The sequence below is a fragment of the Entelurus aequoreus genome, linkage group LG11 (genome assembly GCF_033978785.1).
Source record: "Entelurus aequoreus isolate RoL-2023_Sb linkage group LG11, RoL_Eaeq_v1.1, whole genome shotgun sequence".
NCBI classification, from domain to species: Eukaryota; Metazoa; Chordata; class Actinopteri; order Syngnathiformes; family Syngnathidae; genus Entelurus; species Entelurus aequoreus.
In genome coordinates, this window is record NC_084741.1 from 16,744,765 (window position 1) to 16,768,879 (window position 24,115).

Below are 24,115 nucleotides of genomic sequence, written 5' to 3' on the forward strand. Positions count from 1 at the left end.
GCTTGTTACTGCCCATCACTGTATGTATATACAGTATATATGTTTATATATACCAAGCCCTGAAACACGATTTTTCAACAAATTTCATGAAATGTGAGGTTTCAATGGAGGACATAATCTGAAGCTCAGTTACCTTATTGCACTTTTAACACATATTTAGTTTCACTGACATTTTCATACATAGATGAACTAAGGGTTACCAGCTCAGTCCTAGAACAAACTGTGGTCATACATTTAGGTACCACTGTTATTGATCCCTTGAGTGTGTGATGTTTGAATTTTTTTTAAAAATCAAGTCTAAAGTCACGCATGTACAACAACTGTGTGTACGAGGAAGAAAGTTATGATTAAAAATAGGACTTATAAACATGAGGGCTTGTCCGGGAATTGAACCCGGGACCTCTCGCACCCGAAGCGAGAATCATACGACTAGACCAACAAGCCCTGCATACATGCTTACCCAAATAATCTCATGAAATGGGAAATTAGGGGACACGATCTGACATGTTGTGGTAAACTTTTAACCAAAATTTTAATTTACTACCATTTTCTTGAAAAAATGTCAAACAAAATCTGTTATATCCAATCAAGTACTCTTTACTGCAGGATCATTTGGATTATATACTGGTTCAATGGTGTAATGGTTAGCACTCTGGACTTTGAATCCAGTGATCCAAGTTCAAGTCTTGGTGGAACCAACTTGCTCTATTGAAGAGGCAAATTGTTCAGTAATGCCACTGTAGTTTCTTTGGTAGATTTTTATGGATCCCTTAAATGTGTAATGTCTGAAATTTTTTTTTAAAATCAAGTCTAAAGTCACAAATGTAACAACAACTGTGTGTACGAGGGAAATATTTGATTGAGTGTAGCACCCGAAGTGAGAATCATACGACTAGACCAACAAGCCCTGTAAAATAAAGTGGCAAACATCTTTAAAAAATAAAATGTTTTAATAGATGACACTATTTGGAATTGTGCTTTTAACACATATTTTGATTGACTACCATTTTCATACATGAATAAACTGAGGGTTTACGACCTCAGTCCTAGAACAAATAGAGCTCGTAAGTTGAGACACAACTGTATTTTTTTCAGAGATCTTTATTGACCTCTTGAGTGTGTGATGTATGGAATATTAAGGGAAAGTTTAAAATCAAGTTTAAAATCACACATATAAAGACAACTGTGTGTATGAGGGAAAAAGTTAGGAATAAAAACATGACTCATAAACATCTAAGGAACACAATCTAAAAATGGACAAAAAACTATTTTTCACACCACTAATCAAATGGAGGTCCTACAGAACCTTAATCACACTAATGTTACAAGAAGGTTCCACCAAGACTTCAACGTGGATCGCTGGATTCAGAGTCCAGAGTGCTAACCATTACACCATGGAACCTGTAAATGTACATGTAAAAGAAAGTGATCCAACAGTAAACAGTATTGCTGAAATTTGATTAGATCTCATTGATACCTTGAGTGTAAGTTGTCAGGAAAATGGAGGGAAACGTTTTTCGGATTCAGAGTGCTAACCATTACACCATGGAACCTGTAAATGTACATGTAAAACAATGTGATCCTACAATAGACAGTACTTGATTGGATTTGGTAGATTGTCATTGACACCTTGAGTGTAAGTTGTCAGGAAAATGGAGGGAAACGTTTAAATCAAGTCTAAAGTTAAAAAAAAGACAAGACTTGTGACTGTGTGTACGAGGGGAAAAGTCATTACTGAAAACAGGAATTATAAACACAAGTGCTCGTCCAAGGTCAACAAATCCCATGAAATGTGAGATTTTAATAAGGGACACAATCTGAAATTTTGTCACACTTTTAACCGACATTTTTTAAAATCATTTTGACTAATTCATACATTAAATTTGGGTGAAAAGTGCAATGTTTTAACCCAGTTTCAGATTGTGTTCCCTATTAAAATCTCACATTTTATTTGAGATTTGTTCAGCAATCCTGTTGCAGGGTTTGTTGGTCTTGGACAAGTCCTTGTGTTAAAATTATAATTCCTGTTTTCAGTCATGTCTTTTCCCCTCGTACACACAGTCACAAGTCTTGTCTTTTTTACTTTAGACTTGATTTAAACGTTTCCCTCCATTTTCCTGACAACTTACACTCAAGGTGTCAATGAAAATGTATACAATTTCATCAATACTGTTTACTGTTGGATCATTTTCTTTTACATGTACATTTACAGGTTCCAGTGATCCAAGTTCAAGTCTTGGTGGAACCATCGTACAGTAAACAACAAGAATGGTTCCACCAAGACTTGAACTTGGATCACTGGATTCAGAGTCCAGAGTGCTAACCATTACACCATGGAACCTGTAAATGTACATGTAAAACAATGTGATCCTACAGTGCACAGGGTGTGATTTGATTTGATAGATTGTCATTGATCCCTTGAGTTTGTGATGTCTGAACAAAAGGATATAAAAGTTCAAATATAAGTTCACAGTCAAAAATCTAACCTGCGGAAGAGTCGTCAGCTTGAAGCGTCCCTCTGTCTCGGACTCTCTCGTCGTCATGTGACATGAGTGCATGTCTGTTATGATTTTGCTTACGAGTTTATCTTGCCTCTGATTGGTCCGTCTGTAATGTTTCATCCTAACCTTAGCCAATCATCATAGATTTTCTCCATATGTATGGATGTTCTCAATAATCCAGGTTATTGTATTTTCTCCGTATGTTCTCTCTCTCATCTTCTCTTTATGTAGCTTTGATGTAAGCTACCTCGCTACATCAGTCTAAAAATAGCTAAGCTACAGGAAAAGCTACTTGTAAAAAAAATTTGCTAAGTAACCGCCAAGCTACTTGAAAATATAATTGAGCTACAGAGCTTAGCTTGTTGCTGCCCATCACTGCATATATATATATATATATATATGTATATATATATATATATATATATATATATATATATATATATATATATATATATATATATATATATATATATATATATATATATATATATATATATATATATATATATATATATATATATATATATATATATATATATATATATATATATACGAAACACGATTTTTCTAATAATTTCATGAAATGTGAAATTTTAATAGGGGACACAATATTAAACTCGGTTACCTTATTTAAAATTTAACACATATTTAGATTCACTGACATTTCCATACATAGATGAACTAAGGGTTTCCAGCTCAGTCCTAGAACAAACAACTGTGGTCATAAATTTAGGTACCACTGTTATTGATCCCTTGAGTGTGTGATGTTTGAAAAAATTGTTAAAATCAAGTCTAAAGTCACAAAAGTAACAACTACTGTGTGTACGAGGAATAAAGTTATGATTGAAAATAGGACTTATAAACATGAAGGCTTGTCCGGGAATTGAACCCGGGACCTCTCGCACCCGAAGCGAGAATCATACGACTAGACCAACAAGCCCTACATACATGCTTGCCCAAATAATCTCATGAAATGTGAAATTAGGGGACACGATCTGAAATGTTGTGGTAAACTTTTAACCAACATTTTAATTTACTACCATTTTCATGAAAAAATGTCAAACAAAATCTGTTATATCCAATCAAGTACTCTTTACTGCAGGATCATTTGGGTAATTATACAGGTTCCATGGTGTAATGGTTAGCACTCTGGACATTGAATCCAGTGATCCAAGTTCAAGTCTTGGTGGAACCATTTTGCAGTAAATTAAGTAATAAAGTACTCAGTAATAATACTGTAATTAATTCGATAGTTTCTTATTAATCCCTTGAGTGTGATGTCTGAAAAAATGGTCAAAATCAATTCTAAAGTAAAAAATGTAAGGACAATTTTGTGCACAAAGGAATAATTTGTGACTAAAAACAGGACTTATAAACATATAAGGAGCACCACTTGAAACTGCACTACAACATTGTACTTTTAGGCCAAATTAAGATGCACTCTTTTTTTCATGCAAACAACTTTCAAATAGAGGTCTTAGTGAACCATTAAACTCTCTAATGTTACAAGAAGGTTCCACCAAGACTTGAACTTGGATCACTGGATTCAGAGTCCAGAGTGCTAACCATTACACCATGGAACCTGCTTAGCCAACTAAAAACCAAATTATCCTGCAGTACACAATACTTGATTGGATTTAATGGATGTTCATTTTAACAAGCCGTTGAACAAAACTTTCCAACAAAACTCATGAATTCTGAGATTTTAATAGGGGACACAATCAGAAACGCGGTTACCTTATTGCACTTTTAACACATATTTAGATTCACTGACATTTTCATACTTAGATGAACTAAGGGTTACCAGCTCAGTTCTAGAACAAACGGTGGTCAGAAGTTTAGACACCACTGTAGTACTAATAGTGATATTAATAATGTTATGTTTATTTTGTGTAGTACGCCTTAAAGAATTTCGATCACATCTAGGAATTGATATGATGGGGATCTTGAGATTATTTGCTTGGTGTTGCGATCGATTGAACGCGTCATAATTTGCCACCTCAGTAGAATGCATGTTCACATCTGGCACAGTCACTACAGAAAAAACATTATGTGAGTTGTGTACTATTCTAGGAGAAATGCTTTGTGTGCAAGATTTTTTCAGCCTAATGCTGGTTAGTTCTAGCTTAATTGACTCCTCACCCGGACTAACAGACACTGTAATTGCCTGTGTCCGAGCTTGCTCTAGTGTAGTTAGTCAAGTGTGACTTAACCAGTAATCTATGTTTCTAGATAGAGTGATGGTGCCTTCCCGGTTAGAGTGAAGAAGGTCCCTCATCAGCAAACCAGGTTTGCCCCAGAAAGAGGGCCAATTGTCAATAAACTTTAGTCCCTGTTCTCTACATCAAGTAGCCAGCCACTTGTTAAGTGAGAATAATCTGCAATACCTCTCATCATTGCCTCTCGCAGGCAGGGGGCCAGAGACAAGTAATCGATCGTATCAAGGTGTCAATGAGAATCTATTAAATGTCATCAATACTGTTTAATGTTGGATCACTTTCTTTTAGCTGAGGATATACAGGTTCCATGGTGTAATGGTTAGCACTCTGGACTTTGAATCCAGTGATCCAAGTTCAAGTCTTGGTGGAACCAACTTGCAGTACTTAAGTGGCAACTTAGGAGTTGATAGATTTTTATGGATCCCTCGAGTGTGATGTTTAAAAAAATGGTCAAAATCAAATCTGAAGTCACAAATGTAATAACAGTTGTGTACGAGGGAAAAGTAATGACTGAAAACAGGACTCAAACACTAAAGAGCTTCTCCAAGATTTGAACCCAAGACCTCTCTCACACCCTGACCAAGAAGTCCTGGAACAAGACTTATTAACAAATCTCATGACATGTGAGGTTTGGAGGACATAATCTGAAGCTCAGTTACCTTATTGCACTTTTAACACATATTTATATTCACTGACATGTTCATACATAGATGAACTAAGGGTTACCAGCTCAGTCCTAGAACAAACTGTGGTCATAAATTTAGGTACCACTGTTATTGATCCCTTGAGTGTGTGATGTTTGAAAAAATTGTTAAAATCAAGTCTAAAGTCACAAATGTAACAACAACTGTGTGTACGAGGAAGAATGTTATGATTAAAAATAGGATTTATATAGTTGAGGGCTTGTCCAGGAATTGAACCCGGGACCTCTCGCACCCAAAGCGAGAAACATACGACTAGACCAACAAGCCCTACATGCACTTTTGCCCAAATAATCTCTTGAAATGTTTAATTAGAGGACTCGATCTGAAATTTTGTGGTAAACTTTTAACCAACATTTTAATTTACTACCATTTTCATGAAAAAATGTCAAACAAAATCTGTTATATCCAATCAAGTACTCTTTACTGCAGGATCATTTGGGTAAATATACAGGTTCCTGGACTTTGAATCCAGTAATCCAAGTTCAAGTCTTGGTGGAACCAACTTGCAGTAAATAAGTTAATAAGGTAGTCAGTAATAATACTGTAATTTATTAGATAGTTTTTTATTAATCCCTAGAGTGTGTGATGTCTGAAAAAATGGTCAAAATCAATTCTAAAGTCAAAAATGTAACAACAATTTTGTCTAAGAAGGAACAATTTGTGACTGAAAACAGGACTTATAAACATAAAAGGAGCACAATTTGAAACTGGGGAATAAGCGGTAGAGAATGGATAGATGGACTACAACATTGTACTTTTAGGCCCAAGTAAGATGCACTCTTTTTTTCCATGCAAACAACTTTCAAATGGAGGTCTTAGTGAACACTAATCACTCTAATGTTACAAGAAGGTTCCACCAAGACTTGAACTTGGAACACTGGATTCAGAGTCCAGAGTGCTAAGCATTACACCATGGAACCTGTAAATGTCCGTGTAAAACAATGTGATCCTACAGTAAACAGGGTCTAATTTGATTTGATAGATTGTCATTGATCCCTTGAGTGTGTGAAGTCAGGAAAAAAGGATATAAAAGTTCAAAATTAAGTTCACAGTCAAAAATCTGACCTGCGGGAGAGTCGTCAGCTTGAAGCATCCCTCTGTCTCGGACTCTCGTCGTCATGTGACATGAGTGCATGTCTGTTATGATTTTGCTAACAAGTTTATCTTACCTCTGATTGGCCCGTCACTAATGTTTCATCCTGACCTTAGCCAATCATCATGGATTTCTCCATATGTATGGATGTTCTCAATCATCCAGGTTATTGTATTTTCTCCGTAGGTTTTCTCTGTCATCTTCTCTCTTTGTAGCTTTGATGTAAGCTACCTCGCTACATGAGTCTAAAAGTAGCTAAGCTACAGGAAAAGGTACTCGTAAAAAAAATTGCTAAGTAATGGCCAAACTTCTGGAAAATGTAGTTGAGATACATAGCTTAGCTACATGTAGCTTGTTACTGCCCATCACTGTATGTATATATATATATATATATATATATATATATATATATATATATATATATATATATATATATATATATATATATATATATATATATATATGTTTATATATACCAAGCCCTGAAACAAGATTTTCCTACAAATTTCATGAAATGTGAGATTTTAATAGGGGACACAATCTGGAACTGGGTTACCTTATTGCACTTTTTAACATATTTAGTTTCACTGACATGTTCATACATAGATGAACTAAGGGTTACCAGCTCAGTCCTAGAACAAACTGTGGTCATAAATTAAGGTACCACTGTTATTGATCCCTTGAGTATGTGATGTTTGAAAAAAATGTTAAAATTAAGTCTAAAGTCACAAATGTACGACAAATGTGTGTACGAGAAATATAGTTTTGATGAAAATAGGACTTATAAACATGAGGGCTTGTCCGGGAATTGAACCCGGGACCTCTCGCACCCGAAGCGAGAATCATACGACTAGACCAACAAGCCCTACATATATGATTGCCCACATAATCTCATGAAATGTGAAATTAGAGGACTCGATCTGAAATTTTGTGGTAAACTTTTAACCAACATTTTAATTTACTACCATTTTCATGAAAAAATGTCAAACAAAATGTGTTATATCCAATTGAGTACTCTTTACTGCAGGATCATTTGGGTAATTATACAGGTTCCATGGTGTAATGGTTAGCAATCTGGACTTTGAATCCAGTGATCCAAGTTCAAGTCTTGGTGGAACCAACTTGCAGTAAATTAAGTAGTAATAAAACTCAGTAATAATACTGTAATTGAAACATACTACTAAACCAACAAGCCCTGCATACATGTTTGCCCAACTAATCTCATAAAATGTGAAATTAGAGGACTCAATCTGAAATTCTGTGGTAAACTTTTACCCAACATTTTAATTTACTACCATTTTCATGAAAAAATGTCAAACAAAATCTGTTATATCCAATCAAGTACTCTTTACTGCATAATCATTTAGATTTAGATGCAGGTTCCATGGTGTAATGGTTAGCACTTTGGACTTTGAATCCAGTGATCCAAGTTCAAGTCTTGGTGTAACCAACTTGCACTATTGAAGTGGCAAATTGTTCAGTATTAACTTTGACTTTTGTGGGTCCCTTCAATGTGTGATGTCTGAAAAAATGTTCAAAATCAAGTTAACTGTGTATACGAGGGAAATATTTGATTGAATATAGCACCCGGAGTAAGCATCATACGACTAGACCGGGGGTCGGCAACCCGCGGCTCTAGAGCCGCATGCGGCTCTTTAGCGCCGCCCTAGTGGCTCTCTGGAGATTTTTCAAAAATCTATGAAGAATGGAAAAAGATGAGGGGAAAAAATGTATTTTTTTGTTTTAGTATGGTTTCTGTAGGAGGACAAACATGACACAAACCTCCCTAATTGTTATAAATCACACTGTTTATATTAAATATGCTTCACTCATTCGAGTATTTGGCGAGCGCCGTTTTGTCCTACTTATTTTGGCGGTCCTTGAACTCACCGTAGTTTGCTTACAAGTATAAATTTCTCCGACTTTCTAGGACGTGTTTTATGCCACTTATTTTTCTGTCTCATTTTGTCCACCACACTTTTAACGTCGAGCGTGAGTGCACAAAGGTGAGTTTTGTTGATGTTATTGACTTGTGTGGAGTGCTAATCAGACATATTTGGTCACTGCATGACTGCAAGCTAATCGATGCTAACATGCTATTTAGGCTAGCGATATGTACATATTGCAGCATTATGCCTCATTTGTAGCTATATTTGAGCTCATTTAGTTTCCTTTAAGTCCTCTTAATTCAATTTATATCTCATGACACATGTAATATGGCTTTTAATTTTTTGCGGCTCCAGACAGATTTTTTTTTTGTATTTTTGGTCCAATATGGCTTTTTCAACATTTTGGGTTGCCGACCCCTGCACTAGACAAACAAGCCCTGTAAAATAATGTGGAAAAACATCTTTAAAAAAAAAAAAAAAAAATAATTTAATAGATGACACTATTTGAAACTGCACTTTTAACACATATTTTGATTGACTACCATTTTCATGCATAAATAAACTGAGGGTTTACGACCTCAGTCCTAGAACAAATAGAGCTTGTAAATTGAGACACAACTGTATTTATTTCAGAGATTTTTATTGCTCTCTTGAGTGTGTGATGTATGGAATATTAAGGGAAAAGTTTAAAATCAAGTTTAAAATCACACATATAAAGACAACTGTGTGTAAAAGGGAAAAAGTTAGGATTAAAAACATGACACATAAACATATAAGGGACACAATCTGTAAATGGACAATACACTATTTTTCACAGAAATTTAATTTATTTGCATTTTTCATGCAACCACTATCCAAGGGGAGGTCATACTGAACACTAATCACTCTAATGTTACAAGAAGGTTCCACCAAGACTTGAACTTGGATCACTGGATTCAGAGTCCAGAGTGCTAACCATTACACCATGGAACCTGTAAATGTACATGTAAAACAATGTGATCCTACAGTACACAGTACTTGATTTGATTTGATAGATTTTCATTGACACCTTGAGTGTAAGTTGTCAGGAAAATGGAGGGAAACGTTTAAATCAAGTGTAAAGTAAAAAAAGACAAGACTTGTGACTGTGTGTACGAGGGGAAAAGTCACGACTGAAAACAAGAATTATAAACACAAGTGCTCGTCCAAGTTCAACAAATCTCATGAAATGTGAGGTTTTTTTTTTTATAAGGGACACGATCTGAAATGTTGTCACACTTTTAACTAGCATTTTTTAAATCATTTTGATTAATTCATACATGAAATTTGGGTTAAAAGTACAATGTTTTAACCCAGTTTCAGATTGTGTCCCCTATTAAAATCTCACATTTTATTTGAGATTTGTTCACCAATCCTGTTGCAGGGTTTGTTGGTCTTGGACAAGTCCTTGTGTTAAAATTATAATTCCTGTTTTCAGTCATGACTTTTCCCCTCGTACACACAGTCACAAGTCTTGTCATTTTTTTACTTTAGACTTGATTTAAACGTTTCCCTCCATTTTCCTGACAACTTACACTCAAGGTGTCAATGAAAATCTATAAAATTTAATCAATACTGTTTACTGTTGGATCATTTTCTTTTACATGTACATTTACAGGTTCCATGGTGTAATGGTTAGCACTCTGGATTCTGAATCCAGTGATCCAAGTTCAAGTCTTGATGGAACCAACGTACAGTTACCAAATGATTCTCTCTCATCTTCTCTCTATGTAGCTTTGATGTAAGCTACCTTGCTACATGGGTCTAAAAGTAGCTCAGCTACAGGAAAAATAATTTGCTAAGTAGTTGCCAAGCTACTGGAAAATGTAGTTGAGCTACATAGCTTAGCTACATGTAGCTTGTTACTGCCCATCACTGCATGTGTATATATATATATATATATATATATATATATATATATATATATATATATATATATATATATATATATATATATATATATATATATATATATATATATATATATGTTTATATATATCAAGCCCTGAAACAAGATTTTTCAACAAATTTCATGAAATGTGAGATTTTAATAGGGGACACAATCTGAAACTCGGTTACCTTATTTAACTTTAACACATATTTAGTTTCACTGACATTTTCATACATAGATGAACTAAGGGTTACCAGCTCAGTCCTAGAACAAACTGTGGTCATACATTTAGGTAACACTGTTATTGATCCCTTGAGTGTGTGATGTTTGAAAAAATTGTAAAAATCAAGTCTAAAGTCACAAAAGTAACAACTACTGTGTGTACGAGGAAGAAAGTTATGATTGAAAATAGGACTTATAAAGATGAGGGCTTGTCCGGGAATTGAACCCGGGACCTCTCGCACCCGAAGCGAGAATCATACGACTAGACCAACAAGCCCTGCATACTTGCTTGCCCAACTAATCTAAAAAAAAGGTGAAATTAGGGAACACGATCTGAAATTATGTGGTAAACTTTTAACCAAGATTTTAATTTACTACCATTTTCATGAAAAAATGTCAAACAAAATCCGTTATATCCAATCAAGTACTCTTTACTGCAGGATCATTTGGGTATTTATACAGGTTCCATGGTGTAATGGTTAGCACTCTGGACTTTGAATCCAGTGATCCAAGTTCAAGTCTTGGTGGAACCAACTTGCAGTAAATTAAGTAAGAATACTGTAATTGATTAGATTTTTTTTTATTAATCCCTTGTGTGTTATGTCTGAAAAATTGATCAAAATCAATTCTAAAGTCACAAATTTAACGACAATTTTGTGTACGAAGGAACAATTTGTGACTAAAAACAGGACTTATAAACATACAAGGAAACTGCACTACAACATTGTACTTTTAGGCCAAATTAAGATGCACTGTTTTTTTCATGGAACTTTCAAATGGAGGTCTTAGTGAACCATTAAACTCTCTAATGTTACAAGAAGGTTCCACCAAGACTTGAACTTGGATCACTGGATTCAGAGTCCAGAGTGCTAACCATTACACCATGGAACCTGTATGTCCAACTTAAAACCAAATTATCCTGCAGTACACAGTACTTGATTGGATTTAATGGATGTTCATTTTAACAAGCCGTGGAACAAGACTTTCCAACAAAACTCATGAATTCTGAGATTTTAATAGGGGACACAATCTGAAACTCGGTTACATTATTGCAATTTTAAAGGCCTACTGAAAGCCACTACTACCGACCACGCAGTCTGATAGTTTATATATCAATGATGAAATCTTAACATTGCAACACATGCCAATACGGCCGGGTTAACTTATAAAGTGCAATTTTAAATTTCCCGCTAAACTTCCGGTTGAAAAACTCCTTTGGATATGACGTATGCGCGTGACGTCACGACAGTAACGGAAGTATTCGTACCCAATGTGTCACCGTACAAACTGCTCTGTTTTCATTTCATAATTCCACAGTATTCTGGACATCTGTGTTGGTGAATCTTTTGCAAATTGTTTAATGGACAATGGAGACTGCAAATAAGAAAGTTGGAGGTGGGATCGGTGTATTAGCGGCGGACTACAGCAACACAACCAGGAGGTTGTGTTGTGTTTGAGCTGGATAGCAGACGCACTACCGCGAGTACAGCTTTGGTTTCCAAACATTTGATCGCTTGCCCGTACGTGCGTGTCGCTATGTGCATGTAACGTACCTAACTTTGGGGAAATATATGTTTCTTGACGACTCTGATGGCAGGCGGGGTGTCGTCGAGAGCTACAACGCCCGCCGCCGCTCTGTAGTTAGCTTCAATTGTTAAGCTTCGCCAAGCTGGAAATTATTAACCGTGTATTTACATGTTCATGGTTTAATAGTATTGTTGATCTTCTGTCCATCCTTCCAGTCAGGGTTTTTTAAAATGTTGTTTCTATCTGTATTTGAGCCCGATGCTATCACGATAGCTCCGTAGCTAAAGTGCGTCAACGATGGATTGTCATGGAGATAAAAGTCACTGTGAATGTCCATTTTGCGTTCTCGACTCTCATTTTCAAGAGGATATAGTATCGGAGGTGGTTTAAAATACAAATCCGTGATCCACAATAGAAAAAGGAGAGTGTGTGGAATCCAATGAAACCTTGTACCTAAGTTACGGTCAGAGCGAAAAAAGATACACCCTGCACTGCCTCTAGTCCTTCACTCTAACGTTCCTCATCCACAAATCGTTCATCCTCGCTCAAATTAATGGGGTAATCGTCGCTTTCTCGGTCCGAATCTCTCTCGCTCCATTGTAAACAACGGGGAAATGTGAGGAATCCTTCCTCCTGTGACGTCACGCTACTTCCGGTATAGGCAAGGCTTTTTTTTTTTATCAGCGACCAAAAGTTGCGGACTTTATCGTCGTTGTTCTATACTAAATCCTTTCAGCAAAAATATGGCAATATCTCGAAATGATCAAGTATGACACATAGAATGGATCTGCTAGCCCCGTTTGAATGAAAACATTTCATTTCAGTAGGCCTTTAACACATATTTAGATTCAACGACATTTTCATACATAGATGAACTAAGGGTTACCAGCTCAGTTCTAGAACAATTGGTGGTCAGAAGTTTAGACACCACTGTAGTACTATTAGTGATATTAATAATGTTATGTTTATTTTGTGTAGTATGCCTTAAATAATTTCGATCACATCTAGGAATTGTTATGATGGGGATCTTGAGATTATTTGCTTGGTGTTGCGATTGATTGAACGCGTCATAATTTGCCACCTCAATAGAATGCATGTTCACATCTGGCACAGTCACTACAGAAAAAACTTTATGTGAGTTGTGTACTATTCTAGGAGAAATGCTTTGTGTGCAGGAATTTTTCAGCGTAGTATTGGTTAGTTCTAGCTTAACTGACTCCTCACCCGGACTAACAGACACTGTAATTGCCTGTGTCCGAGCTTGCTCTAGTGTAGTTAGTCAAGTGTGACTTAAACAGTAATCTATGTTCCTAGTTAGAGTGATGGTGCCTTTCCGGTCAGAGTGAAGGAAACCCGGTTTTCCCCAGAAAGAGGGCCAATTGTCAATAAACGTTAGTCCCTGTTCTCTACATCGACTAGACAGCCACTTGTTAAGCGAGAATAATCTGCAATACCTCTCATCATTGCCTCTCGCAGACAGGGGGCCAGAGACAAGTAATCGATTGTATCAAGGTGTCAATGAGAAACTATTAAATGTCATCAAAACTGTTTAATGTTGAATCACTTTCTTTTAGCTGAGGATATGCAGGTTCCATGGTGTAATGGTTAGCACTCTGGACTTTGAATCCAGTGATCCAAGTTCAAGTCTTGGTGGAACCAACTTGCAGTACTTAAGTGGCAATTTAGTAATCGATAGATTATGGATCCCTTGAGTGTGTGATGCTTAAAAAAATGCTCAAAATCAAATCTGAAGTCACAAATGTAATGACAATTGTGTATGAGGGAAAAGTAATGACTGAAAACAGGACTCAAACACAAAAGAGCTTGTCGAAGATTTGAACCCAGGACCTCTCTCACACCCTGACTAAGAAGTCCTGGAACAAGATTTATTAACAAATCTCATGACATGTGAGGTTTCAATGGAGGACATAATCTGAAGGTCAGTTACCTTATTGCACTTTTAACACATATTAAATTTCACTGACATTTTCATACATAGATGAACTAAGGATTACCAGCTCAGTCCTAGAACAAACTCTGGTCATACATTTAGGTACCACTGTTATTGATCCCTTGAGTGTGTGATGTTTGAAAAAAAATGTTAGAATCAAGTCTAAAGTCACAAATGTATGACAACTGTGTGTACGAGGAAGAAAGTTATGATTAAAAATAGGACTTATAAACATGAAAGCTTGTCCAGGAATTGAACCCAGGACCTCTCGCACCCGAAGTGAGAATCATACGACTAGACCAACAAGCCCTGCATACATGCCTGCCCAAATATTCCCATGAAATGTGAAATTAGGGGACACAATCTGAAATGTTGAGGTAAACTTTTAAGCAACATTTTAATTTACTACCATTTTCATGAAAAAATGTCAAACAAAATCTGTTATATCCAATCAAGTACTCTTTACTGCAGGATACTTTGGGCTATTATACAGGTTCCATGGTGTAATGGTTAGCACTCTGGACTTTGAATCCAGTGATCCAAGTTCAAGTCTTGGTGGAACCAACTTGCAGTAATACAGTACTCAGTAATAATACTGTAGATTTTTTTTATTAATCCCTTGAGTGTGTGATGTCTGAAAAAATGGTCAAAATCAATTCTAAAGTCACAAATGTAACGACAAGTTTTTGCACAAAGGAATAATTTGTGACTAAAAACAGGACTTATAAACATATAAGGAGCACCACTTGAAACTGCACTACAACATTGTACTTTTAGGCCAAATTAAGATGCACTCTTTTTTTCATGCAAACAACTTTCAAATTGAGGTCTTAGTGAACCACTTAGCTCTCTAATGTTACAAGAAGGTTCCACCAAGACTTGGATCACTGAATTCAGAGTCGAGCGTGCTAACCATTACACCATGGAACCTGCTTAGCCAACTAAAAACCAAATTATCCTGCAGTACACAATACTTGATTGGATTTAATGGATGTTCATTTTAACAAGCCGTGGAACAAGACTTTCCAACAAAAGTCATGAATTCTGAGATTTTAATAGGGGACACGATCTGAAACTCGGTTACCTTATTGCACTTTTAACACATATTTAGATTCACTGACATTTTCCTACTTAGATGAACTAAGGGTTACCAGCTCAGTCATAGAACAAACGGTGGTCAGAAGTTTAGACACCACTGTAGTACTAAAAGTGATATTAATAATGTTATGTTTATTTTAAGTAGTACGCCTTAAATAATTTCGATCACATCTAGGAATTGATATGATGGGGATCTTGAGATTATTTGTATGGTGTTGCGATCGATTGAACGCGTCATAATTTGCCACCTCAGTAGAATGCATGTTCACATCTGGCACAGTCACTACAGAAAAAACATTATATGAGTTATGTATTATTCTAAGAGAAATGCTATGTGCGTAGGAATTTTCCAGTATAGTGCTGGTTAGTTCTAGCTTAACTGACTCCTCACCCGGACTAACATACACTGTAATTGCCTGTGTCCGAGCTTGCTCTAGTGTAGTTAGTCAAGTGTGACTTAACCAGTAATCTATGTTGCTAGTTAGAGTGATGGTGCCTTCCCAGTTAGAGTGTAGGGAACCCGGTTTGCCCCAGAAAGAGGGCCAATTGTCAATAAACGTTAGGCCCTGTTCCCTACATCAACTAGCCAGCCAATTGTTAAATGAGAATAATCTGCTATACCTCTCATCATTGCCTCTCGCAGGCAGGGGGCCAGAGACAAGTAATCGATCGTATCAAGGTGTCAATGAGAATCTATTAAATGTCATCAATACTGTTTAATGTTGGATCACTTTGTTTTAGCTAAGGATATACAGGAACCATGGTGTAATGGTTAGCACTCTGGACTTTGAATCCAGTGATCCAAGTTCAAGTCTTGGTGGAACCAACTTGCAGTACTTTAGTGGCAACTTAGGAGTTGATCGATTTTTATGGATCCCTCGAGTGTGTGATGTTTAAAAAAATGGTCAAAATCAAATCTGAAGTCACAAATGCAATGACAATTGTGTACGAGGGAAAATTAATGACTGAAAACAGGACTCAAACACTAAAGAGCTTGTCCAAATTTGAAACCAGGCCATCTCTCACACCCTGACCAAGAAGTCCTGGAACAAGAGTTATTAACAAATCTCATGACATGTGAGGTTTGGAGGACATAATCTGAAGCTCAGTTACCTTATTGCACTTTTAACACATATTTATATTCACTGACATTTTCATACATAGATGAACTAAGTGTTACCAGCTCAGTCCTAGAACAAACTGTGGTCATACATTTAGGTACCACTGTTATTTATCCCTTGAGTGTGTGATGTTTGAAAAAATTGTTAAAATCAAGTCTAAAGTCACGAATGTACAACAACTGTGTGTACGAAAAAGAAAGTTATGATTAAAAATAGGACTTATAAAGATGAGGGCTTGTCCGGGAATTGAACCCGGGACCTTTCTCACCCGAAGCGAGAATCATACGACTAGACCAACAAGCCCTGCATGCGCCTTTGCCCAATTAATCTCATGAAATGTGAAATAAGGGGACACGATCTGAAATGTTGTGTTAAACTTTTAACCAACATTTTAATTTACTACCATTTTCATGAAGAAATGTCAAACAAAATCTGTTATATCCAATCAAGTACTCTTTACTGCTGGATCATTTGGATTTATATACAGGTTCCATGGTGTAATGGTTAGCACTCTGGACTTTGAATCCAGTGATCCAAGTTCAAGTCTTGGTGGAACCAACTTGCACTATTGAAGTGGCAAATTGTTCAGTAATACCACTGTAATTACTTTGATGGATGTTTGTGGATCCTGTAAATGTGTGATGTCTGTAACATTTTTCAAATTCAAGTCTAAATTCACAAATGGAACAACAACTGTGGGTGCGAGGGAAATATTTGATTGAATATAGCACCCGTGGTGAGAATCATATGACTAGACCAACAAGTTCTGTAAAATAATGTTGCAAACATCTTTAAAAAATAAAATAAAATAATATAATAGTATTATACTATTTGAAACTGTGCTTTTAACACATACTTTGATTGACTGCCATTTTCATGCATAATTAAACTGAGGGTTTACGACCTCAGTCCTAGAACAAATAGAGCTCGTAAGTTGAGACACAACTGTATTTATTTCAGAGGTTTTTATTGATCTCTTGAGTGTGTGCTGTATGGAATATTAAGGGAAAGTTTAAAATCAAGTTTAAAATCACACATATAAAGACAACTGTGTGTATGAGGGACAAAGTTAGAAATAAAAACATGACTCATAAACATATAAGGGACACATTCCGAAAATGGACAAGAAACTATTTTTCACAGAAATGTAATTTATTTAAATTTTTCATATAACCACTAATCAAACGGACATCATACTGAACACTAATCACTCTAATGTTACAAGAAGGTTCTCGTATGTTACAAGAAGGTTCCACCCCCTCGGGGGGTGTGTGTGTGGGGAAGACAAGTATACCCACAGGGTGTGTGTGTGTGTGTTTTTATTTTTAAATTTTTATTTATTCATTTTATTTTAATTTATTTATGTTTTTTTTTTTACTGTTGGATCACTTTCTTTTACCCTATGTATACGCAGGTTCCATGGTGTAATGGTTAGCACTCTGGACTCTGAATCCAGTGATCCAAGTTCAAGTCTTGGTGGAACCTTCTTGTAACATTAGAGTGATTAGTGTTCAGTATAACCTCCATTTGATTAGTGGTTACATGAAAAATGCAAATAAATCACATTTCTGTGAAAAATAGTTTCTTGTCCATTTTCAGATTGTGTCCCTTATATATTTAAGAGTCATGTTTTTATTCCTAACTTTTTCCCTTTTACACACAGTTGTCTTTATATGCGTGATTTTAAACTTTTACCTTAATAGTCCATACATCACACACTCAAGAGATCAATAAAAATATCTGAAATAAATACAGTTGTGTCTCAACTTACGAGCTCTATTTGTTCTAGGACTGAGGTCGTAAACCCTCAGTTTATTTATGCATGAAAATGGTAGTCAATCAAAATATGTGTTAAAAGCACAATTTCAAATAGTGTCATCTATTAAAATATTTTATTTTTTAAAGATGTTTGCCACTTTTTTTTACAGGGCTTGTTGGTCTTGTCGTATGATTCTCACTTCGGGTGCTATATTCAAGCAAATATTTCCCTCATACACACAGTTGTTGTACATTTGTGACTTTAGACTTGATTTTGAAATTTTTTTAAGACATCACACATTTAAGGGACCCACAAAAGTCTATCAAAGTAAATACAGCGGTATTACTTCACTACTGCAAGTTGGTTCCACCAAGACTTGAACTTGGATCACTGGATTCAAAGTCCAGAGTGCTAACCATTACACCATGGAACCTGTATATAACACCAAATGATCCTGCAGTAAACATTACTTGATTGGATAAAACAGATTTTGTTTGACATTTTTTCATGAAATGGGTAGTAAATTAAAAATCCGAGACAGAGGAACGCTTCAAGCTGACGACTCTCCCGCAGGTTAGATTTTTGACTGTGAACTTAATTTTGAACTTGTATTTCCTTTTTTGTGGCGGCACACACTCAAGGGATCAATGACAATCTATCAAATCAAATCAAACCCTGTGTACTGTATGATCACATTGTTTTACATGTACATTTACAGGTTCCATGGTGTAACGGTTATCCCTCTGGACTCTGAATCCAGCGACCTAAGTTCAAGTCTTGATTGATTAATTGATTGATTGAAACTTTTATTAGTAGATTGCACAGTGAAGTACATATTCCGTACAATTGACCACTAAATGGTAACACCCGAATAGTTTTTTCAACTTGTTTAAGTCGGGGTCCACTTAAATTGATTCATGATACAGATATATACTATTTTCATAATACAGTCATCACCCAAGATAATAATCAGAGTATATACAATTAATTATTTACATTATTTACAATCCGGGGTGTGGGATATGGTGGGGTCGGGGGTTAGGAATGGTTGGTATCAACACTTCAGTCATCAACAATTGCATCATCAGAGAAAGTTAGTTTAGGGTTGAAGTTGCCTGGAAGTGTTGTTTTAGTGCGGTTTTGAAGGAGGGTAGAGATGCCCTTTCTTTTACACCTGTTGGGAGCGCATTCCACATTGATGTGGCATAGAAAGCGAATGAGTTAAGACCTTTGTTAGTTCGGAATCTGGGTTTAACGTGGTTAGTGGAGCTCCCCCTGGTGTTGTGGTTATGGCGGTCATTTACGTTAAGGAAGTAGTTTGACATGTACTTCGGTATCAGGGAGGTGTAGCGGATTTTATAGACTAGGCTCAGTGCAAGTTGTTTAACTCTGTCCTCCACCTTGAGCCAGCCCACTTTGGAGAAGTGGGTAGGAGTGAGGTGTGATCTGGGGTAGAGGTCTAGAAGTAATCTGACTAGCTTGTTCTGGGATGTTTGGAGTGTAGATTTGAGGGTTTTGGAGGTGCTAGGGTACCAGGAGGTGCACGCGTAATCGAAAAAGGGTTTAACGAGAGTTCCCGCCAGAATCCTCATGTTTGATGTGGTCGCTCAGATAGAGAAGACATGTGTCAGTGGAGTGGTTAGTTCTGAAGCCGGATTGGAATGTGTACATGAGTTTATTAGTGGCAAGGTAACTATCGACCTGTTCATAAACTATTTTCTCCATTACTTTCGAAATGAAACTGAGAATAGAAACAGGTCGGTAGTTGCCAGGTTCTAATTTGCTTCCTTTTTTAAAGAGGGGAGTTACTCTTGCTATCTTAAAATCTTTTGGTACTTGGCCTTAAGTAATTGAGAGGTTTATTATGTGCGTGATGATCGGGGCAATGGTGGTGGCAGAGTCCCTGAGGAATCTGGAGGGGATATAATCAAGGCCGGTGGAACCTTCTTGTAACATTAGAGTGGTTAGTGATCAGTATGATCTCCCTTTGAATGTTTTTTGCATGAAAAAAGGAGTAAATCTAAATTTGGATTTAAAAGTACTAAATTTCCAATTGTGATACTTATATGTTTATAAGTCCTATTTTCAATCATAGCTTTTTCCTCATACACAAAGTTGTCTTTACATTTGTGACTTTAGACTTGATTTCAAACTTTTTTTCAGAAACCACACACTCCATAAAAATCTATCAAATCAAACACAGTGGTACCTAACTGTATGACCACAGTTTGTTCTAGGACTGAGCTGGTAACCCTTAGTTCATCTATGTATGAAAATGTCAGTAAATCTAAGTATGTGTTAAAAGTGCAAACAAGTAACCCAGTTTCAGATTGTGTCCCCTATTAAAATTTCACATTTCATGAGATTATTTGGGAAATCTTGATCCAGGACTTGTTGGTGTCGTCTTTTCAGTTTCCATTAGGGTGTGAGAGGCCCTGAGTTCAGATCCCAAACAAGCTCTTAATTCTTTGAGTCCTGTTTTCAGCCATGACTTTTTACCTCGTACACACATAGTCATATTTATTTCCATTTTTTACTTTAAACTTGATTTTAAACTTTTACCTTTTTCAGACATCACACACTCAAGGGATCAATGACAATCTATCAAATCAAATCAAGTACTGTGTACTGTAGGATCACATTGTTTTACATGTACATTTACAGGTTCCATGGTGTAATGGTTAGCACTCTGGACTCTGAATCCAGTGATCCAAGTTCTAGACTAGGTGGAGCCATCTGGTAACATTAGCGTTCAGTATGATCTCCCTTTCGATATTTTAAAAAAGAGAGTGAATCCAAGTTTAGCTAAAAAGTACAATGTTGTAGTGCAGTTTCAGATTGTGCTCCTTATATGTTTATAAGTCCTGTTTTTAGTCACATCGTTTGTCAGTTTTAGATTGTGTCCCCTATTAACAGGTTAAAAAAAATTCAAGATGTTTGCCACATTATTTTTCAGGGCTTTTTAGTCTAGTCGTATGATTCTCACCTTCGGGTGTGAGAAGTCGTATTTTTATAAATCCTATTTTCAATCATAATTTTCCTCCTCATACACACAGTCGTTGTTACATTCGTGACTTTAGACCTGATTTTTGACCATTTTATGAGACCTCACACACTCAAGAGATCAATAATAGTCTATCATCAAATCAAATATTGTGTTTGGGTCTTGTTTTCAGTCATAACTTTTCCCTCGTACACAATTGTTGTTACATTTGTGACTTTAGAGTTGATTTTGACCGTTTTTTAAACATCACACACTCGAGGGATCCATAATAATATATCAATTCAAATGGTATTACTTAGTTGTTACTGCAAGTTGGTTCCACCAAGACTTGAACTTGGATCACTGGATTCAAAGGCCAGAGTGCTAACCATTACACCATGGAACCGGTATAGCCATAGGTAAAATAACGTCATCCAACAGTAAACAGTATTGATGACATTTATTCGATTTTTATTGACACCTTGAGTGTAAGTTGTCAGGAAAATGGAAAGAAACGTTTAAATCAAGTCTAAAGTAAAAAAAGACAAGACTTGTGACTGTGTGTACGAGGGGAAAAGTCATGACTGAAAACAGGAATTATAAGCACAAGTGCTCGTCCAAGTTCAACAAATCTGATGAAATGTGAGATTTTAATAGGGGACACGATCTGAAATGTTGTTACACTTTTAACCAACATGTTTAAATGCCCTTTGATTAATTCATGCATTAAAAAGGCAGTGAATTTACATTTGGGTTAAAAGTGCAAAGTTTTAACCCAGGTCCAGATTGTGTCCCCTATATGTTCATAAGTCCTGTTTTCAATCATGGATCTGTCCCTCGTACACACACTTGTTGTTACATTTGTGACTTTAGACATTTTTTTTCACTTTCTCAGACGGCACATAATCAAGGGATCAATGAAACTCTACAAAATCAAATTTCTTCAAGTTTCTTAACTTACGAGCTCTATTTGTTCTAGGACTGATCTTGTAAATCCTTATTTCATTTGTGCATGAAGATGGTAGTGAATTTATTCTTTGGTTAAAAGTGTTACACAATTTCAGATTTTATGAGATTTGTTGGGTAATCATGTTGCAGGGTTTGTTGGTCTTGGACAAGTCCTTGTGTTAAAATTATAATTCCTGTTTTCAGTCATGACTTTTCCCCTCGTACACACAGTCACAAGTCTTGTCTTTCTTTTTACTTTAGACTTGATTTAAAAGTTTCCCTCCATTTTCCTGACAACTTACACTCAAGGTGTCAATGAAAATCTATCAAATGTCAACAATACTGTTTACTGTTGGATCACTTACGGTTACATTTACAGGTTCCATGGTGTAATGGTTAGCACTCTGGACTCTGAATCCAGTGATCCAAGTTCAAGTCTTGGTGGAACCAACTTGCAGTATTGAAGTGGACATTTTTAAAGATTTGTATTGATCCCTTTACCGTATGCCTTCACAAAAAAGGATAATGAAGTTTAAAATGAAGTTCACAGTCAAAAATGTAAAGACATATGATTATCTGTGGACGAGGTAAAAAGTAATGACTGAAAACACGACTTGAAGACGTAAAAGCTTGTCCAGAATTTGAACCCAGACCATCTCTCACTCCCTTAGCAAGAAGGATACGATTAGACTAAGAAGTCCTGGAACAAGACTTACTAACAAATCTCATGACGTGAGATTTTAATAGGGGATACAATATGAAACTTGATTACCTTATTGCACTTTAAACACATATTTAGTTTCACTGACATTTTCATACATAGATGAATTAAGGGTTACCAGCTCAGTCCTAGAACAAACTGGTCATACATTTAGGTAACACTGTATTTGATAAGTCACGAATGTAACAACAATTGTGTGTACAAGAAAGACAAGTTGTGATTAAAAATAGGACTTACAAACATAAGGGCTTGTCCGGGAATTGAACCCGGGACCTCTCGCACCCTAAGCGAGAATCATACGACTAGACCAACAAGCCTTAAAGGTGTTACGGCACACATCTTTTAAACATGTTTTAATCTTTTAATAGGGGACACAATCTGAAACTGTACTTTTAACACATATTTTGATTGACTGCCATTTTCATGCATAAATAAACTGAGGGTTTACGACCTCAGTCCTAGAACAAATAGAGCTTGTAAGTTGAGACACAACTGTATTTATTTCAGATATTTGTATTGATCTCTTGAGTGTGTGATGTATGGAAAATGTATGTAAAAGTTTAAAGTCACAAATGTAAAGACAACTGTGTGTACGAGGGAAACAGTTCTGACTAAAGACAGGACTTATAAAAATATACGGATCACAATTTGAAACTGGACTACAACATTTTACCTTTAACTGAAATTTAGACTCACTCCTTTTTTCATGTGAAAATATTCAAAGGGAGGTCTTACTGAACACTAATCACTCTAATGTTACAAGAAGGTTCCCCCAAGACTTGAACTTGGATCACTGGATTCAGAGTCCAGAGTGCTAACCATTACACCATGGAACCTGTAAATGCTCTTATAAAACCACATTTTCCTACAGTACACATTACTTGATTGGATTTAATAGATTGTCATTGACACCTTGAGTGTGAGTTGTCGGGGAAATGGAGGGACACGTTTAAATCAAGTCCAAAATAAAAAAAGACAAGACTTGTGACTGTGTGTACAAGGGGAAAAGTCATGACTGAAAACAGGAATTATAAACACGAGTTCAACAAATCTCATGAAATGTAAGATTTAAAAAAACACGATCTGAAATGTTGTCCTAATTTTGACCAACATTTATGAATTCCTTTTGATGGCGTGGCGAAGTTGGTAGAGTGGCCATGCCAGCAATCTGAGGGTTGCTGGTTACTGGGGTTCAATCCCCACCTTCTACCATCCTAGTCACGTCCGTTGTGTCCTTGAGCAAGACACTTCACCCTTGCTCCTGATGGGCCTGGTTAGCGCCGTGCATGGCAGCTCCCGCCATCAGTGTGTGAATGGGTGAAAGTGGAAATAGTGTCAAAGCGCTTTGAGTTACTTAAAAAGGTAGAAAAGCGCTACACAAGTACGGCCTATTTACCATTTACATAGATGAATTAAGGGTTACCAGCTCAGTCCTAGAACAAACTGTGGTCATAAATTTAGGTACCACTG

General features: G+C 36.2%; 23 non-coding genes across 23 annotated transcripts; 12 read left to right on the forward strand and 11 right to left on the reverse strand.

Moving 5' to 3' along the window:
* Positions 1 to 372: 372 nt before the first annotated feature.
* trnap-cgg (transfer RNA proline (anticodon CGG)) lies at positions 373 to 444 on the reverse strand. The gene has a single exon. It is a non-coding gene; the product is annotated as a tRNA-Pro (tRNA).
* A 182-nt stretch (positions 445 to 626) lies between these two features.
* On the forward strand, positions 627 to 698 carry trnaq-uug (transfer RNA glutamine (anticodon UUG)). Its single transcript has one exon. It is a non-coding gene; the product is annotated as a tRNA-Gln (tRNA).
* A 1,571-nt stretch (positions 699 to 2,269) lies between these two features.
* trnaq-cug (transfer RNA glutamine (anticodon CUG)) lies at positions 2,270 to 2,341 on the reverse strand. Its single transcript has one exon. It is a non-coding gene; the product is annotated as a tRNA-Gln (tRNA).
* A 1,028-nt stretch (positions 2,342 to 3,369) lies between these two features.
* Positions 3,370 to 3,441, reverse strand: trnap-cgg (transfer RNA proline (anticodon CGG)). The gene has a single exon. It is a non-coding gene; the product is annotated as a tRNA-Pro (tRNA).
* A 183-nt stretch (positions 3,442 to 3,624) lies between these two features.
* trnaq-uug (transfer RNA glutamine (anticodon UUG)) lies at positions 3,625 to 3,696 on the forward strand. The gene has a single exon. It is a non-coding gene; the product is annotated as a tRNA-Gln (tRNA).
* A 316-nt stretch (positions 3,697 to 4,012) lies between these two features.
* Positions 4,013 to 4,084, reverse strand: trnaq-cug (transfer RNA glutamine (anticodon CUG)). Its single transcript has one exon. It is a non-coding gene; the product is annotated as a tRNA-Gln (tRNA).
* A 937-nt stretch (positions 4,085 to 5,021) lies between these two features.
* Positions 5,022 to 5,093, forward strand: trnaq-uug (transfer RNA glutamine (anticodon UUG)). Its single transcript has one exon. It is a non-coding gene; the product is annotated as a tRNA-Gln (tRNA).
* Positions 5,094 to 7,310: 2,217 nt separating this feature from the next.
* trnap-cgg (transfer RNA proline (anticodon CGG)) lies at positions 7,311 to 7,382 on the reverse strand. The gene has a single exon. It is a non-coding gene; the product is annotated as a tRNA-Pro (tRNA).
* Positions 7,383 to 7,565: 183 nt separating this feature from the next.
* Positions 7,566 to 7,637, forward strand: trnaq-uug (transfer RNA glutamine (anticodon UUG)). The gene has a single exon. It is a non-coding gene; the product is annotated as a tRNA-Gln (tRNA).
* Positions 7,638 to 7,895: 258 nt separating this feature from the next.
* On the forward strand, positions 7,896 to 7,967 carry trnaq-uug (transfer RNA glutamine (anticodon UUG)). Its single transcript has one exon. It is a non-coding gene; the product is annotated as a tRNA-Gln (tRNA).
* A 1,339-nt stretch (positions 7,968 to 9,306) lies between these two features.
* trnaq-cug (transfer RNA glutamine (anticodon CUG)) lies at positions 9,307 to 9,378 on the reverse strand. The gene has a single exon. It is a non-coding gene; the product is annotated as a tRNA-Gln (tRNA).
* A 1,364-nt stretch (positions 9,379 to 10,742) lies between these two features.
* On the reverse strand, positions 10,743 to 10,814 carry trnap-cgg (transfer RNA proline (anticodon CGG)). Its single transcript has one exon. It is a non-coding gene; the product is annotated as a tRNA-Pro (tRNA).
* Positions 10,815 to 10,998: 184 nt separating this feature from the next.
* On the forward strand, positions 10,999 to 11,070 carry trnaq-uug (transfer RNA glutamine (anticodon UUG)). Its single transcript has one exon. It is a non-coding gene; the product is annotated as a tRNA-Gln (tRNA).
* A 286-nt stretch (positions 11,071 to 11,356) lies between these two features.
* trnaq-cug (transfer RNA glutamine (anticodon CUG)) lies at positions 11,357 to 11,428 on the reverse strand. Its single transcript has one exon. It is a non-coding gene; the product is annotated as a tRNA-Gln (tRNA).
* A 2,223-nt stretch (positions 11,429 to 13,651) lies between these two features.
* Positions 13,652 to 13,723, forward strand: trnaq-uug (transfer RNA glutamine (anticodon UUG)). The gene has a single exon. It is a non-coding gene; the product is annotated as a tRNA-Gln (tRNA).
* Positions 13,724 to 14,507: 784 nt separating this feature from the next.
* Positions 14,508 to 14,579, forward strand: trnaq-uug (transfer RNA glutamine (anticodon UUG)). The gene has a single exon. It is a non-coding gene; the product is annotated as a tRNA-Gln (tRNA).
* A 1,288-nt stretch (positions 14,580 to 15,867) lies between these two features.
* On the forward strand, positions 15,868 to 15,939 carry trnaq-uug (transfer RNA glutamine (anticodon UUG)). Its single transcript has one exon. It is a non-coding gene; the product is annotated as a tRNA-Gln (tRNA).
* Positions 15,940 to 16,720: 781 nt separating this feature from the next.
* On the forward strand, positions 16,721 to 16,792 carry trnaq-uug (transfer RNA glutamine (anticodon UUG)). The gene has a single exon. It is a non-coding gene; the product is annotated as a tRNA-Gln (tRNA).
* An 855-nt stretch (positions 16,793 to 17,647) lies between these two features.
* On the forward strand, positions 17,648 to 17,719 carry trnaq-cug (transfer RNA glutamine (anticodon CUG)). Its single transcript has one exon. It is a non-coding gene; the product is annotated as a tRNA-Gln (tRNA).
* A 635-nt stretch (positions 17,720 to 18,354) lies between these two features.
* Positions 18,355 to 18,426, reverse strand: trnaq-uug (transfer RNA glutamine (anticodon UUG)). The gene has a single exon. It is a non-coding gene; the product is annotated as a tRNA-Gln (tRNA).
* A 2,884-nt stretch (positions 18,427 to 21,310) lies between these two features.
* trnaq-uug (transfer RNA glutamine (anticodon UUG)) lies at positions 21,311 to 21,382 on the reverse strand. The gene has a single exon. It is a non-coding gene; the product is annotated as a tRNA-Gln (tRNA).
* Positions 21,383 to 22,302: 920 nt separating this feature from the next.
* Positions 22,303 to 22,374, forward strand: trnaq-cug (transfer RNA glutamine (anticodon CUG)). The gene has a single exon. It is a non-coding gene; the product is annotated as a tRNA-Gln (tRNA).
* Positions 22,375 to 22,890: 516 nt separating this feature from the next.
* Positions 22,891 to 22,962, reverse strand: trnap-agg (transfer RNA proline (anticodon AGG)). Its single transcript has one exon. It is a non-coding gene; the product is annotated as a tRNA-Pro (tRNA).
* Between the last annotated feature and the right edge of the window lie 1,153 nt (positions 22,963 to 24,115).